Source organism: Lathamus discolor, chromosome 6 (assembly GCF_037157495.1).
Source record: "Lathamus discolor isolate bLatDis1 chromosome 6, bLatDis1.hap1, whole genome shotgun sequence".
NCBI classification, from domain to species: Eukaryota; Metazoa; Chordata; class Aves; order Psittaciformes; family Psittacidae; genus Lathamus; species Lathamus discolor.
Genome location: NC_088889.1, coordinates 11,571,849 through 11,585,112, shown reverse-complemented (window position 1 = coordinate 11,585,112; position 13,264 = coordinate 11,571,849).

Genomic DNA, 13,264 nt, shown 5'->3' with positions numbered 1-13,264 from the left:
AGTTCTGAGTGAAGCTCATTCTGCAGCAGGATGTGCTCCCCAAGCCCTTCTGCTTGCAAGGCATCAGCCCATGTTGCCCAGTCTAGGGCAGGATGGTGGCCAGAAGTGATCTACTTGCGGTGCCAAGGAGCTTAGAGATCTGCGGCACCACCCTGACTGTGCAAGAACACATTACCTGTGTTGCAGCAGCGTCTGCACTTGCACTATGGCCAGTGTTGAGAACCATGGTGCCCACTGCACGTCATGCTCAGTGGTCTGCCGATGGTCTCTGGACCATTTAGCAGGTTCATATCAGAGTAATGTTGGGAAAAAACATTCTGGAAAGTGAAGGAAAGGCTGAATTTCTTTGTTTTCAGATTAGCAGGGAGAGAAAGCATATCAGACTGCCCAGTTTGAAAGGGAGAGGAGAGGAGAGGAGAGGAGAGGAGAGGAGAGGAGAGGAGAGGAGAGGAGAGGAGAGGAGAGGAGAGGAGAGGAGAGGGAGGGGGAAGGGGAGGAGGAGGGGGAGGAGGAGGAGGAGGAGAGGGAGAAAATCACTTATGCCTAATGCAGTGCCATTACAAAGCAGTAGTCTCTGAGCTCAGTTTATCTCTATACAGGAATTTGGTCTCCAGCTGGTACTTAAATGAGGCACTGTCCTCAGTGAATGCCTTTTTGGAGGCAGTCCTGTGTTGGATGGGTTTTATATAAGTGTTTTAGCAGAGCAGATCTGAGTGCTGGGATGAAGTTGCTGCTTGCATTTGAAGTGTATGTACTGAAAAGCATTTTCCATTCTCTCTTTCTTGGAAAAGCCTTCAGATGAAACCATTACCATAATGGCACAGCATACCTGCTGTGTTGCACAGGCACACAAACCAGAGTGTTTCCTAAAAATGAACTAATTTATTGGGATCTTGGCACACGGTATTGCACAGACAGGGAAGGAGATCTCAGCTGAGCTTCATTCCTTCCATTATGAAGGCTCTTGCCAGGCCACCCCTGGCAGAGCCTGCTTTTGCTACAGGACAACAGTGCCGCAGCAGCCCATGCTCCTCTCTCTGGAAAAGGAGAAAGGGTCTAGGCTGCTCTGCATAGCCACCGCACTGCAGCAATATCATCATCAACTGAAACAGAGCAGTACGGGCTAAAACAAGGGGTTATGGGTTCAAACTTAAACAAGAGAGATTTAGGTTAGGTATAGGGAAGACGTTCTTCCTTTTGAGGTGGTGAGGCACTGGCACAGGTTGCCCAGAGAAGCTGTGGCTGCCCCATCCCTGGCAGTGTTCAAGGTCAGGTTGGATGGGGCTTGGAGCAATCTGGTCTAGTGGAAGGTGTCCCTGCCCATGGCAGGGGGGCTGGACCTAGACTATCTTAAGGTCCTTTCTATCCCAAACCAGTCTGTGATTCTGTAAGTCCTAAAAAGCAGCTGCATGGGGCTTGGGTGCTGGCTGGTGTAAAACCATGACACCCTCACTGATTTACCAGCCTCAGCTTCCCTCTGTTTTGGATGAGCTGTCATGGGAACCAGCCAAAGGTAGGATGTCAGCCCTACCAGGAATACAGGCAGAGAGCAGTGCCGCAGCTGTCCATGGGAGAGACACTCAGTTTTTGCCCCTGGCATTTGAAGAACCACGGTGATACCAACCATTGAGCTGTCACTGCACCCCACAGCCAGTTTGCAGCACGTGCTGCACTGCACATGGACTGACACAGGTATAAAGGAGAATGACTGCCAGAATCATTCTTTTTTTTGAAACCTTATGTCAGCTAGTATAGCATCATTCTAGATAATAACATGTCTCAGCAATTGCCTATCAATTCTCAATGCAATTAATGAGTCTCTCCTGTGGCATTAACAAGTTAATATAAACACATCAACTGTCAGCTGAGGTACACCCCCTGCTCAACACACATATAGCATGTTCAGTGTCCTACACTACCACTACACAGCTAGCTCTTGCCCTGGCTCCAAGGCAGGGCTGGTCCCTTCTATCTGGTCATTAGAGGAATACCTCGAGCAGCTTGCACCAGCAACTCTCCTGAGCTGAGACAAGACTTACCTATTCCATGACACCCCTCTCCTATGTCCAGAGGGGACATTGCTGCAGGCCCTGGAAGAGGAGCGCAGCTTTTTGCCCAGGCTGGAATGCAGATTTGGCTGGACAAGTTCTCTGTTATTTCAATGAGCTACGGTGGATGAAGGCCCCTGAGGTTGAAGTGAAGTCCTTTTCTGTTCAGAAGTGAGATTCTTCGAGGCATCAGCTGCTGCTTCCAGCAGCACTAGGAATATCCCCACGGTAACACTTAAACACGGTCTTGGCATAGACACAGAGTATTGCATTTTCTGTCCATTTTATTTTACTCCCCATCCTGACTACCAAATAGTCACTGCACGCATACAACCCCTCCATCCAGCCCCTAGAGCAGGGCTCAGAGAGCACAGGTTCCCATGGCCTGTACCCTGGCTTCATTAATTCCCATTTTTCTTAGGACCAGAACTCTTTTGTTTCTCAGACACCATGGTGTTTGAATCACTGTGCAATCTCTTACACTCCTGACAGATGCAAATGGCCGAGATGCATTTTTCAAACAGTTTGGGGCAGTCTGATCACAGGTTTTACATCAATGAGTGTAAAGTTTTAAAGGATTTGCAAAACATCAGTTCTGTGGCTGTCTTGTGTCAGTGTGTTCTTTACGTGTACTTTACTCTGCATCTGTTTTCCTATCCAAAACATTTCAACAAAAATTAACAAGAATTAAACAAAACCTTAAATTGCAGATGACTTTCCTAAGCTCTTAGTCTTTACATAACTTAACATAAACCAGATAGTGAGAATGACTGATTATTCATACCCTTAAAATACGCTGTATTTCTTCACTGAAATGTGAACAAGGAAAAAAAGAAATCATTTCAAAGAGGAGATATGCCCCCAGTAGGAGGTACAGCTGTCACACCAACCTCTGCAAATCGCATTTTCCGTTTATGTATTCCATGTGTGTATATAATCATGCAAACAATCACTTTCACATGTTTACAAAACAATCCTAACAAATGGATTGTAACTTACATCAGAGCTGCTGTGGGTTAAAGATCCTTGCCCTTCAAGAGGATGCTGGGTGGTCCTGGGCAAGCAGCTCCCTCCTGGCATGCAGGCCCTGCAGGGCTCCATCTCGCCCTGCTGCTGTTCATCCTCACCACCTCAATCATTCTAGCAATTTGGAAATATGGAGATAGTTTTCTACCAAGAGACATTCAGAAGACAAGCCCCACTCCAGGCAGATGACACAGTAATGATAATTATTGCCTTACATTAGCAGAAACAAAGGAGGAATGCCAAGATATTAAACACAGGACTGTGCAGTAAGAATTTCTGACAGGTTATTGCCATTGAACAACCACTTTCACTGTCTAAAAGCCTCAGTCATTTCAAATAACAGAAGAGAGTTTTCTCCATAATGAATTCAAGGACAATTAGCTGGAATCAGCTAGTAAAACCTAAGATACTTCAGAGGAAGTGTTATGCCTTGCCATAAAAATATATACACTTCATTTGTTATACTCCAAACCTTGTTATGGGCAAAAGGGAGTAACGCATCTGAGGTACCAGGAATTTATTGCCAGTCCAATTACCATTTTACTAGCCTAATCAAAATATGAGAAGCAGCTATTATTAGTCCAGTTACAAGAGCATTAACACGCTCCAAATTACCTAACTATTATTTTAAAAAATCTATTAAAAATACAGCTAACACTTTTTCAGGTAAATTTCCTGGTGTTTCTGCAAGGGGGCTCTGCTCTCACTGGTACCCATGGGCACCCCAGGTTGCTGGCACCCACCTACACCCTGTCTGCCTCAATTGCGGGTTTACAGATGCGTCACTCAAGCCAGCAGAGCTCCTCATTAGCCCTAGCAAGTCATTAATAAAAAGCAAGTTAAAGTACAGCCCAAATAAACTCAGGCAACAGGCACCCAAGCAGCCAGGCAGTTGCTGCACACAGGCCACCTCCATTCACACCACCCAATGCCTGTGCAGGACTTGCGGCTGCCAGGTCAGTACACATTTATGGCAGTAGCAAAAGTAATGAGATATTGGACAGCACAGAAGAAAAAGGAAACCTCTGGCATGGGAGCACAGCAGGCATCAACCAGCAGCCTGCCCTTTTGGATTTATTTAACATTTATTTACCATTGTAAGACAATGAAAATAATCAGTCAGGTGTTGATAGATGAGCAACAGGAGTTCAGAAAGCTTTTCACACAGGTGCTTAGCACTACAACATCACATTTTACATCTAAGCTAACTGTTGGACTAATTAGGAATTTTCTTTGGTTTAGAAATCTTTTAAACACAACGTACCCATAATTTTAGCCCAACTATTTTGGCAGCAGCATTTCAAAGAACGCACTCAGTGCAAACTGGCTTGTCACATAGAATTATAGAATCATATCCAAGGCAAAGCCTTCAGAGCTGCCTCACCTTGTGCTGGCTCCAGCTCTGATCTACCCAGAAACTCAGGCAGAGGGTATAAATTTAAATTTTGTCTTTTAAGAAATTCATACTGTCTAGTACCATTGATATCAAAGCAACTGTATGTAAATTTGATATTCGGTATGTATTCTCTTATGGAAAATATCTCCAAAGGGATGACTAAATTACTTTTCATTCCAGCTTGAATTTATGACTTTCTCAAACATCACGTTGACACATTTGCCTGCCTCTGGTATTTTTCACCCTTCCAAAGTCAGGAAACATTGTTAGTCCAAGTTTACTCATAAACAGCCAGGGACACAGCATTTTAGCATTCTACAATGGAATAACTGCAAACAGCATGCCAGAAGTTTCTGAACAGAACTAAAACATTAAAGTAGTCCATCACAATATGTTTCCAGCCCAGAACTACCTTTGATTCCACCCCATGTGAGGTCTCAGACCAGTCAATAACCCTGATGACTGCCCCAGTATAGCCAAGGGCAGCCAGATGCTGTCTTCCATGTTGTGTCATACCCTGAGGGACACACCAGCTACTCCCTGCACTCACCCAGCCTGACTTTGGGGCCATATGGCAACTCACGGCACAAGATTCATGTCTTGGGCTTGAATGCAGCAGGAAAAAAATGAAGCCTGTGCAGAATAACAGCTCCAGCAGTGCAGTGATCTTGCTTGTTCCCTTTGTTAGAAGCCAGTACCTTCCCCAAAAATGATAAAGAGCAACTAGTGGAAAGTCAGTTCATCACCAGACAGGCCAGATCAGGGGGATGTGACAGTACTCAGGTGCATGCGCAAGTCAACACATAATTCCTGTCTTGCTCACGTGGGTAAAGTGTTTAACATAACCAGGCAAGCAGAATTCAATCTCCCTTTTAGTCCTAGCTGCTTGCTTTCAACGACTCTGCCAGCACGCACATCTTCCTACAGGTCCTTCCTCCTGTCCTATCCAGCACTGAGGGAGGATGCTCAGCACTATCCTGCTCCTCCAGCAGCACTTGCTCCTACCTGGTGCTCACACTGACAAATGCCTGTGCAATGGCACACTGGTTCCCATGTTAGGGGTCTGCAGCAACCACATGTGACATTAAATGTACAGGTGACAAATTTAACACCTGTTTTGCCTGTCCCATCCATCACCATTTTTGCCAAGTCCATGTGTCCTAACACCAGAAGAGGTGCTGGGGGAACTCCTCACTCTACCTTAGTTAAGATGGTGAAGGCAAAAGTCCACACATGAACAATGGCGATTTATTTTCTTTCTTAACACATTTTGATGGGTAAGCCACATTTGCAATGACTTTGATAGCAAGAACAACAGTGAGAAACATAAGAGACTCGACCAGGTTCCAGACAGCAAAGGAACTGGAAAAAAGCAAGTACTTTTAGAAAACAAACTGAAACACCAAGTGAGCTGGTTTTCCCACTTTTGAAATACCAGAGGCTACTGTCAGAGGAAGGCTTCAAGTACCCTTGCCTAAAATACACAGACCGATTCTCATGTAAATCTCCCTTTTTTACTGCCTCGTTGATTCTGAATAGGGTGTAAAGATAAACAATGCTAAGATAAATTTAAAGCAGAGGAAGATATACCAAATAGGAAAAACTAAACAACCTTTTTTTTTTTTTTTTTTGGGGGGGGGGGGAAGGATAAAAAAAGGTGCGATGAGATGAAAAAGAAAGCTGGTGAAAACAACAATTTCTTTTTCCACATCAAATAGTTACATTCACAATGGAGATAATCTGGAAAAGCAGAAAAAAACATGTTTGTCCCTCTTACGCTATTATTTCTTAAATGTTTTTATTGCTTCAGACATGGACTTGCAGCTGGGAGAGAAGGGAAAGAGGCTTGATATGAATAGCCACAGCATGAACTAAAGCCTATTTAATGGCAGCTATTAGTAAGAAAGGACAAGTGAGAAACCTGGTCCTCAGGCCACAGGTTGTTGGCACAGCCTGGGCAAGGCAGCCTCAGCTTCAGAGCAGCAGCAGGTTAATGATCAGAGATGGTGGTGGGTGGGTTGGTGCTCTCCCCATCACCTCTGCCTCCCTGAGCGAAGGGAAGTGCAGTGAGTTCAGAAGCATCTGCTTGAGGCTATACCAAGGATGCTCCAAGACAGTGATGCAGAGCAGCTGGGTCTTGTCCTCCCTCACTAAGACACCTCGCATTTCTTGGGCTGGACCTCAGCAGGGTGATGGGAGTGGAACCAAGACACCCCTGTCCACAACACAACCCTCCCCTCCCTCCATTGGACACTGCCAGGCCATCAGCTGTCTCTCCATTTTTTGCCAGGCTCCAAAGCATCTACCTGCTCAGCAGCAGGCAAACAAATCAGTACCCTGCACACTTAGCAGGAGAAAAATAATGAAGATTTAATATAAAAGCACACTGCTAAAATATTGTAGATTCTGCTCTTCCCCTTCTCTCCCCTTTTTTGTTTTTTGTCTCCTTTAAAGCATCAGTATGTGCTTAGAAACTGGAATGTGTGTGCCTGGGTCAGAGTGCCACTATTTCACCATGCAAGGATGGAATCTAACAGAAAAAATCCCTTACTCTTCCCTAGTTCCTCCACATCAAAAAGATTACAAGCGTACAACCCTCTACAAACCTCTGATCAGAGCTGTTCAATTCATAAGAGGAATTTTATTTTTTTCCAATGAGAACAATCAACCATTGGAATAATCTCCCCAGGGAAGCGGTGGATTCCCCAGCACTGCGACACTTAAGATTCAGCTGGACAGGGTTCTGGACATCTACACATGTTTTGCTTATAAAGGTTGGACCAGATGATCCTTGAGGTCGCTTCCAACCTGGGATTCTGTGTTTCCATTAATTCTTAATTGCATTTATTTTTTGATTTTGTTTAAGGAACCATAGGGGTTTGGGTTTTCAAAATGAGCCTTCCATCCTGGCCCCCTGAGCTGCACGCGGCAGGTAACCAGAAGGCACCAAGGGCTCGGACCCTGGGGCTAGCAGTGCCAAGCCACTGCCAGAGCCAGACTGTGCTTCTTGCAGACTGGAGACACAATGAGCTTTTTGGGATCCTTCTTAACGATCAGGCTGAGGGGAAGGAGGAAGAGAGCTTGTTAAAACAGAAATCCTGGACAACTTCATTGTGAAATCTGTTGAGCAAAAGAAAACTATCATGATTGAGCACCCACTCAGTATTCTCCAGTCTTTATGCACTGCTTCACAGTGGGCAGCACTGCTGTGCATGCTGATCAGTATTTTATTATAAGTGGCAGTCACTGGCTGTTGTTTCGTGACACAAACATACTTTATGTAAAGCAGAAGGAAAATGCCTGAAGAATTGGAAATGCCTTTCGATAAGAACCCCATAAGAGCCTACTAAGGACACTTAAATTTGCTCCACAGGTATTATTGACATCAGAAGCAAGTGGGAAGAATGACTGAAGTGGCAGCAAGCTCCTCCCCGGTGCAGCAGACATACCTGACCTCAACAGTATTGCAAGGACACCCAGCACAGCAAGTGGAGGCAGCTCCTAGGGAGGTACCTGAACACATAGGCGTATGCTGTATGTTGAAATGTGAAGCTATCACACGTGCACAGTCCAGGGCATCTTTACCTCCATCCAGACAGAAAAACCCTGGAGCCTTCAACCTGGAGAAGTCATACGAGCTGGAACTCAACCACATGGTGACCATGACTATTCTGAGGGTTTACAGCAGAGCATCACAGGCGCCCACCTTACTGTCAGTACAGTTTAATTACGCTTTAGAAAAGGGGCCTCAAGATTCATGCCCAGTTTTCATAATGTTTCCTACATGGTTTCCTTGTAGTCACTGTCAGCATCTTCCAAACAAGCCCAAGGTGACATACTACAGCTGGAACAGTAAGCGTGACAAAGGAAAGCCTTTTTAGCCAAAGAGCAGTGCTTGCCCGGTACACAAGCACTTGGGTAGTGGGGTCTTGTTTCACAGCTCCGTAAGTTCCTACATGTGCACCTTTGTCTTCTGAAGAGAAAACCACCATTCACTTATCAGCTGAACTTACCATTTCCATACCTCCCTTCAAAAGGAATTAACAGTGTGATTTAAGACTTTTCCCCTAGATCTACTTCAAGGAAACTTTGTAGCTGGCTCAGTGGGACAAGAGGCTTCATCTACTGGCTTAATCTTCATGTTGCATGCTGGGCAAATAGCTATTTAAAAGCACCAAAGGGGTAATAGTCCCTCAGTTCATTTGGTTTCTCTCCAAAGTTAGAAGACTTCTGCTTAAAAGGAAGTACTTTTCCATATCACAGATGACAGAATCACAGGAAAACACCTCAGAGCCCCCTGCTTTAGCAGGACCTGTGTTGTTTGTGGCAGAGATGTCTGCCATGGAAGAAGTTCCTGATGACCTGACAGTCCCCCCGAGGCAAGCTGCCCCAGGCCCTCAGTCCCACTACCTCAGGCCATTTGAGGTCTCTCCCCTGGGCCACCCCCTCTGCAAATCCACAGTGCTTCCCTGCCCACCACAGACACCAAGCAGATTATTCCTTTCCTCTTTCAATCACCCCCCCCACTTTTTCCTTAAAGCACATTTGAAGACTATTACCATAATTGATAGCCCTCAGTCCCAAAATGTCATTTCTTGGTTTACATTTAATCCAAATATTAAACTGCCTGCTTTTTCCTGAGAGACTGTCTTTCACAGATTGCTGATCATGATGTCCCAATAGAGCCACAGAGGGACCTGAAGCCCAAGGAGAACTCCCAGCCCCTGTGGTGTTCTGGGGAGCAAAAGCAAGCTTGTCCATCCTGCAGGACCGAAGCCTCCATGGTCTGTGCCCTCTCGCTGCCCTGTGGGGATCTCACAGCAGTCCTGCCTTCAGCCCATGTCCCCCACCACTGCGCAATGCAGCACTCCTAACCCTGCTCCTCACACTGCTTTCTTCAGGTCTGCAGCCTAGCTTGGATCACACACATGCTGTTTCGGATCAGCCAAAGTCCTCTCTTGCTCTCAGCTCACAATGCAGGCTGCATTCAATTCCCAGACATCCATTTATTCTTTCTTCTCTGCCAGAGCAATGCTGACACCCAGTCTGGCTTATGGCCAAGGGCCTGGTACTCCTCTTGCTCAGGGTTGGGACAGGGGTCATTCTTTTGGGGACAGGATGCAGAAGTGTCCATCTCCAGCCAGCTTTGCCTAGGATTGCCCACTCAACACCAGATATGAAACTGGGATGTAGACTCTGAGGGCAGTGAGCAGAGCATTCAGCAGGCACTGAAACCCAGGTTCTGACAGAAGACAAACCCCAGATGAAGCCCTTGCCCCCCAAGCAGGGGGCTGTGTTTTGCCTGCCATACCTGTCAGCACTCCAGAAACGCAACGGCAACAAAACCCACACATTCCTCCAGCACAAAAATACCTCTGTGTGGGCTGAGCCGAGCCCACAGCACCACATCTATGCCGCCACGATGGGCAGGCAAGACGTAAAAATAGGGCTCTCCGTCTCCTGCTGCCTCTCTGCAGGCTGAGGGCTCGGTTTGCAGTGGGGTTACATGTGCTGAGGGGTGATCCAGCGCTGGAGAGGAAGAAACACCAGCACTCCTGCTGGTGTAACTCCCTGGGCAATTGAGCTCTGCTTGACATTGGTTAATGCAGGTTATCTTGGCGGTGGAGACAGAGCCAAGTATTCCAAGTACTTGATGCTACAGTAGGAAGCCTGTTAATCTCCAAATTGCACCAGGTATTGGCCAAAAAAAAAACCCAAAACACCAAAAACACTCAAACAGGCAAAACAGAGTAGAAGGGGAAACTGCAGAGGCAGAGGTAGGAGCTGCAGAGCTGCTGCCAGCAGTGCCACTGGCCCAGGCACCACAGGTACCAGGGCAGGAGGAGTCAGTGCGAGTCACCACTGGCACAGGCCACACAAGATAACCCATCTGCTCGCTCACACACAGCCCTCAGACCAAAACCACCTCTCCCCTGGAGCTGAGGACACCAGGCAAGTGGCCAGAGCCCTTCCTGCCATCTCCCCAGGGTCTGTTCCTCAAGCCTCCCTGTGTCTCTCAGTATGGCATTTACCATGACATATATCAGATCATGATACCAGTCCCACTGAGCAGGCAGTGACCCTGACCATGTGCTCTGCAGCACTGGCTAGTGAGCACCTAAGAGCCTGCCCCAGCCCTGACCTCACACCTCCTCTGAAGACTGAGAACCGCAGTGTTTGCTCTGCACCATGCAAATGTTAAGCAGAGACAGCATTTCATAAACGCCATCTGCCACCACACAACAGCAGCTTCTGCTGTTGTTTATTTACATGGGTGAAGGTAGAATACATTTAGCATCTGGATGGGTTTCATGAAGCAAACACAGAAAGAGCAGAGCAGAATAAAGCAAGCAACTTACCCATCACAAGCGAGACACGCACAACGTGCTAGGGCTAGTAGCTGTCCAAGGGGACCTGCCTGTGTCTCAACAGAATGTCAGGGGTTTGCTACTGTGTGGGCAGAGGAAGGGAACTCTGACTTGGTGTGTGCATGAAGCTCCAAGTCAGCTGCTGCACCCCTGGACATGAGATGTCCATATGAACACGTGCTGTTGCCATTTCCTTCGGCCTCATCCCTGGCTGGCAGCCTGGTCAAAGAGCATGCCTTGCTGTGTGCTGAGCACACAGGTACAGGACCCCGCACACGTGTGCATTCATTGCCCACACCTGTTTCAACCACAGTGAGCACAGCAGCTCCTGCAGCTCCTCACAGCCTGGCACCCATACCTGCATTTGTGGAGTGATGTTGAATGTAAGCAAGTAGTAGAAGCAGTTTAACACCAGGCTCATGACACATGCAGAGCCAGCTGTGCTTCTCCTGATGCCCCAGCTGCACCACACAGCCATGCATCTGCCAGATCTGCCAGGACCTGGCCCTTTGCAGCAGCACTGAGGGAAATGCACTCTTCCATGAGGCTATTTCTGAGTGTTCCTATTCACCAAGTTCTCCCTTCAGTATCACTAAAATCCTTGTGTTCTGAGGCATTTAGGGATGAAGCTGCACAGCCGAACCGCATCAAAACTAGCATGCCCTTGCTCCAGAAACCTCTTCCCTTCACCTGCATCACATTTTATATCTTATTTTAGCATTTACATTTCAGATCCTGGCCAGTGAGGGCTGGAAAGAAACTGCTGATCTGCCTTTAACTACAGCAACAGAAACACAACCTTTGCCAGCAGCTGCAACAGCTGATGAACCAAGAGGTCCCTTCCCAGGCATTGCCATCCCACCTGCCTCACCTCCTCACTCTCTCAGACAGACTTTGCATCAGGGGTAGCACACACAGAACTGGTGCTAATCATCACAGTCCAGCCACAGGCACATCCTCTGCCACAGCCCAAAAGCAGCATGCTGCGGTTGTGCGCACACATCAAGATCCAAGCACCATATCCAACACCAGCACACAGAGCAGACTCCTCCGCATGGTCTCACCTGAAATCTTCTTGTGCTCTGTAAACCGAAGTCCCAGTTTTTATTAAAGAAGTTGTTCTTCCCTATGAGGGTGGTGAGGCACTGGCACAGGTTGCCCAGAGAAGCTGTGGCTGCCCCATCTGTGGGGCAAGTTGGACAGTGCTTTGAGCAATCTGGTCTGGTGGAAGGTGTCCCTGCCTGCGGTAGGGGAGTTGTAACTGGATGATCTTCGAGGTCCCTTCCAACCCAGACCATTCTGTGATGCTATGATTACAACAGGCAACATGAACAGAGGGGCTGTGGCAGTACTACCTGCATCCCCTCAATCTATCTGTTTCATTTAACCTGCCATTTATTAGTCAAATTCCCGTTTCATGCCTCTAAACCATGCAATAGAACAATGTGTTCTTCTACAGTGTGATTAGGCAGCAGTTTTGGCTAATTGCTCTTGTGCTAAGGACAGGGGAATGGGACCACACACCCAATGGCACTGGAAATGCCAGAAGCAGGGCATGCATTCGCACCTCTGCAGAGACAGCACACAATGGCCAGCGTTCCGATGTCCCTCAGGCCAGGTCACTGCGCAGTTCATAATGCTGCCTTTATTTCCAAACAAGAAACAGAAACACAGCTTCAGCTCTTCTATATTGCAGGGATTTTTTAAGTTCAGTTTATTGCAGCCTGTCACAAGCGTTATTTGCAATTTGTACCCTGCTGTATCACTTTGAAGTATAACCTCCATCTTCATGTACAAGCTACAGTAGTTACTTGTTCATTTAATGTTAGGGAGTAATAGGGACAGAAGAGATACTTGTGCGCAGCATTTATCTACTACATCAGCAAAAAATATACAAATATATTTCAACCCTGTTTAAAACAGTAGGATGCCGCTGTTTAAAGAGCAGCATTGTTACTCAGTGTACCTACAGAGAAAAGTTTATCCAGCACAAGTGACAGGAACTACTATGCAGCATATTCTAAAATAGCAGTCTTCACAGTTGTGCTTTATAGCACAATTATTCACTGGAGGTGACTCTAATTGTGGTGTCAGATATATTCACTATTTAATGACTTCAAAAGCTTCACAGCATGTTGCTGGCAAGACACTGCAGAGCATCTGAGCACCAGGCTGCGAGCAGGCAGGGACCGTCCATGCACTGAGAGCCGCAGGCTTCCTCCGGCAGCCCACCCTCCACTGCCCTCCTGCATGTATTTGATGAAGTGCTGTGCAAAGGCCAACAGGCCAATCTGAACCCCCGGTTAGATTTCATAAGGTAAGAAGCCTTTGAGAAAGCTACAACTATTTTTTTTTTTCCTTTTAATGGCTTTAAACTGACAGAGGGTAGATTTGGATTGGATATTGGGAAGAAGTTCTTCACCATG